We start from the raw sequence: 4,592 nt of genomic DNA on the forward strand, positions 1-4,592 counted from the left end.
CGAAATTCAAAAACAAACAAACTCTTCTTCATTCTCATTCCTTATGCATTGGTTGAGATTTCAGATGGAAATATATATATATATATATGTGATATTTTCTTTGAAGTTAAGCAAAAAGCTACACTATGGGCTATCTGTGCTCTGCCCACCACGGGTATCGAAACCAGGTTTCTGGCGTTGTAAGTCCGCAGATATACCACTGTGCTATTAGGGGCGTGATATTTCGTAGTATTAGAAGAGAACACGCGCACATAAACCTAGTTTATACATGCTTTTTTTTTGTTTTAAAGGTTTTAATATAATGTGCATCCGTATCTATAGAACGTGAAATGTCTACATTTTAAACGTTCGTAGACCCATACCTAACATCTGAACTCCACATGTTGTCACTACTCTACTATTACTTTCTTTCAAAAGGCTAAAAAAAAAATTTCAAATTTCACGCATTAAAGTAGCATTATGAGAATTAATGTATAAAATATATGATGGATATCGATTAAATAACCTTCAAGAATGCATGAAGTTGTCAGTGAAGATCAGTAGAAATAAAAATAACACTAAGACATGCGTGTTAGAATTCCAATGGTTTATTTACTATACAAGTTTGATAACTTTCCCGTTTTTGTGTCCTTTCGCTGACATTGTTTGAACTTGTATAGAGTTGAAGCTGAATACACGCATGTTATACATGTAAGCTGAATATATACATAAAACCAATATAAATTGACAAAAGACATACTGCATAATACACTGAGCACACATATAACACAAACATAGCCTAACACCTACATACTACAAGTATATTTCTATCTGAAAATACATCTGCACTTGAGCTACTTTTTTCTTTTGAACATCATAAATCATCTTCTTTTTATTTCTTATCCAGTTTTGATGATTTTTATGTGGCTTGTGAATGTTTCTATAGGACTCCACGCAAGTACAATATACCATCACATTCCATGCTAATATTTTAGTGGATATTTCACTCAGCCGTTTAAAATTAAATTTCTTTTTTGAAGATGGAGGTAAAGTCATTAAATTGTGACTCCAAATTTTTAGTTTTGTCAGCTACACTTTTAATTAGTTGAATTTATATCTTTCCAGAAAGAAAAAAAAATTAATAAAACTCCGTTTTTGTCTGTTCTGAAAATGCGCGATATAAAAACATACTTTAGTAGACATGTTGTACAACAACATATTAAAAACGTATCAATATTTTTAAAAAGGTCTAGCGTTAGGTCGTAGAATAACATTATAAATTTATTTATTGATAATATTAAGTACAGTAAAATTTAGCCTTAACTAAACTAATGCAAAAAACGTATTCAAATTACAGTGTTAATTTATCTCTTTATCGTGTATAAGCCTGTGCTTGATAAAAGCTTAACTAATGTTAAGCCTAAGACATGTGGAATTAAAGACTTCGGTGTCTGGGATTAGAATTCTTTTGTATTATTCTAGAAATCCTGTATTTAAAGAAGTACTGTTGCAACAAAGATACTAGTTTAACCGCAAATGTTTTGTGATTCTCTACTAGTATTTAGTTTTTAGTTTTCAGTTGATAAAGAAAATGTTACATTTGTTTCCTAATTGAAGGAGATAGTTATACACTTTTGCCATTTTGTAATTATTTACATTAAATAAGACAATACGTATCTTCTACGTCGGCCTCCAAAGTGTAAAAAAAAAAAACTCTTAAGCTCAATGCCTTTAGCCCTTTTTTTTTCTCTCTTTTTTTTTCTCAAACAATATTTAAATAGATCGGCAACGCGTGTTCATGAATAAAACATTCCGAACCTCCATGACTTCACGAGAGAAATGTTTTCCATGACGTGATAGATTGGCAAGTGTTCATACTTTACATACTTGGTAAAATAATAGTTTGGAGCACGTATATAATGTCAAACAAGAATATTTCTTTGATTTACGAATCAGGCCTCAACAACCCGGTTTACATTTTAAAATAATGGCAAAACATAGCTATCAAATGTTAAAAGTATGAAACACCACGCTACTCAGTTATGCGTAAGATATAACACAATAATTACATAGGAAAATATTACAACTGAAAAACACTCTTGAAGTTCATTTTGATAAGCAGCCTGCTAACGTCCTGCTTGACGACGAGGGCACTTCCGGCTCGCTAAGTGCATCTTTTCAAGATTTCATCAAAATCATTTACAATATTAAACATGATAAGTAAGAAACATTTCGATTTGATTATAAGCATAAACCTACACATTGTGTTATCTATCTTATGTTCACCACAGAGAAAGAGCCCCAAATTTTTAGTGTTATAAATCCTCGATCAAGCTCACCAATGAGCCACTTGCTGGTTAAGAAATATATATGATAAAAATGTTAGTAATTCACGTTAAAAACAATAAAACCATTGTTCTTTCGACAGGTGAAGCCCCTCGGTAGCTCATCGTTACATCTCTGAGCTTATAATGCTCAAAATCGGGTTTCGATACCCGCGATGAGCAAAGCACAGATAACCCATTGTGTAAGTTTGTGCTTTACAACAAACAAACAAATCGACAGGTGAACAGAATTTTACACACCACCTTTGCCACTGATAGAGACATGTTGAAACTGTTAGAGTTTTGTCGTTTTTTTTTCCTAGAGACATGAAACTGCTAGAGTTTTGTCGTTTTTTTCCTAGAGACACGTTGAAACTGTTAGAGTTTTGTCGTTTTTTCCCTAGAGACATGTTGAAACTGTTAGAGTTTTGTCGTTCTTTTCCTATAGACATGTTGAAACTGTTAGAGTTTTGTCGTTTTTTCCCTAAAGACGTGTTGAAACTGTTAGAGTTTTGTCGTTTTTTTCCCTAGAGACATGTTGAAACTGCTAGAGTTTTGTCGTTTTCTTTTCCCTAGAGACATGCTGAAACTGCTAGAGTTTTGTCGTTTTTTTTCCTAGAGACATGTTGAAACTGTTAGAGTTTTGTCGTTTTTTTCCTAGAGACATGTTGAAACTGCTAGAGTTTTGTCGTTTGTTTTTCCTAGAGACGTGTTGAAACTGCTAGAGTTTTGTCGTTTTTTCCCTAGAGACATGTTGAAATTGTTAGAGTTTTGTCGTTTTTTTTTCCTCTGGATATAAATTTTGTTTATGAATAGTAATAGAGAATGTTTCAGTACAGAGAACTAAAATACTTAGTTTTTGTATAATTTTTCCATAATTCGAGCTTAGATAGAACAGTATTTCTTAGATCTTCCGAAACGATCAAAATGTCTATTATTGAAGATCAGTGGATATGATGAATGTTGTTTCGTAACTTTGTAACTGTCTGATGAATCTTCTAGTTCACTGGTTTAACCAGGAAGTGAAGTACGAATGGATACCTCTTAAATCATATTACTTCTACTTTATGTAGTGTCTCCCAGTGGCACAGCGGTATGTATGTCTGCGGCTAGACCACTGGTTACGATACCCGTGATGGGCAGAGTATAGCTGTGTAGCTTTGTGCTTAACTTCAAACAAACAAACAAACTTTATGTAGTACAAATTTGAACTTCAACTACATCTAGAACACACTGGTCTCGTTTAACTTCAAACATTTTGAGACTGAAAGAATCCTATGGACTGTTCTACAGAGTACCACAGCAATTTAAAAATATTGTATGAATCCTCAAGTATGGTTTTCTGGGAATGTTTATATTTATAATTTAAGACACTAATATATTCCCTTAAGTAAGATGATTTTTTGAACTTCATCTAAGATGCTAAGGAATACAATCACAAGGAACACATAGCTGGATGGAAAAAAATAAAGGAAAAAGGAAATAGCAAGAATCTAGAATTGATCCTACCGTATTTTAGAAAAAAATAAAAACGTTTCCCGATTGTACGAATTGTTTTCCCCAAAAGAAAAATCATTCCCCTTCTGACAACGAAACCCCTTTTGAATTTCAATGTGCTTTCCTCCAAATCCATGAATATGTAAATTAGTTCTAATTTATAGCCTCAGTACCCCACGAAGATTTCACATCCTTTGAGTTTCTGTACCGAGAAAGACCGTTGATATTTTCACACATTATTTATCAAGTGTTCATGGCTAGCTTTTAATCAGGTTTTCGGGAATATATCTTACAGTTAGATTTAAAAAACAACAACAACATAAAACATTAAAATCAAATTATGCGATGTAGGATCACCAAAAAAATAAAAAAAACTGAGAATGGAAATTATTGGCTATTTGAAATGTAATTCAAAAACCAAAGAATCTTTGTTTTTAAAATTATGGCCTAGCATGGCTAGGTGGTTAGGGCGCTCGACTCGCAATCTGCGGGTTCAAATCCCCGTCCCACCAAACATGCTCGCCCTTTCAGCCGAGGGGGCGTTATAATGTACGATTAATCCCACTATTCGTTGGTAAGAGAGTAGCCCAAGAGTTGGCTGTGGGTGGTGATGACTAGCTGCCTTCCCTTTAAGTCTTACACTGCTAAATTAGGGACGGTTAGCGCAGATAGCCCTCGTGTAGCTTTGCGCGAAATTCAAAAAACCAAAAAAAAAAAAAGAAAAGGCTGGGTCAGAAAGCCCCTAGGGTTTAGACACAAACGCCTCTAAGTTTGAACTACTGAGCAGAGGGA

Source organism: Limulus polyphemus, unplaced genomic scaffold (genome assembly GCF_000517525.1).
Source record: "Limulus polyphemus unplaced genomic scaffold, Limulus_polyphemus-2.1.2 Scaffold378, whole genome shotgun sequence".
In the NCBI taxonomy this organism is placed as follows: domain Eukaryota; kingdom Metazoa; phylum Arthropoda; class Merostomata; order Xiphosura; family Limulidae; genus Limulus; species Limulus polyphemus.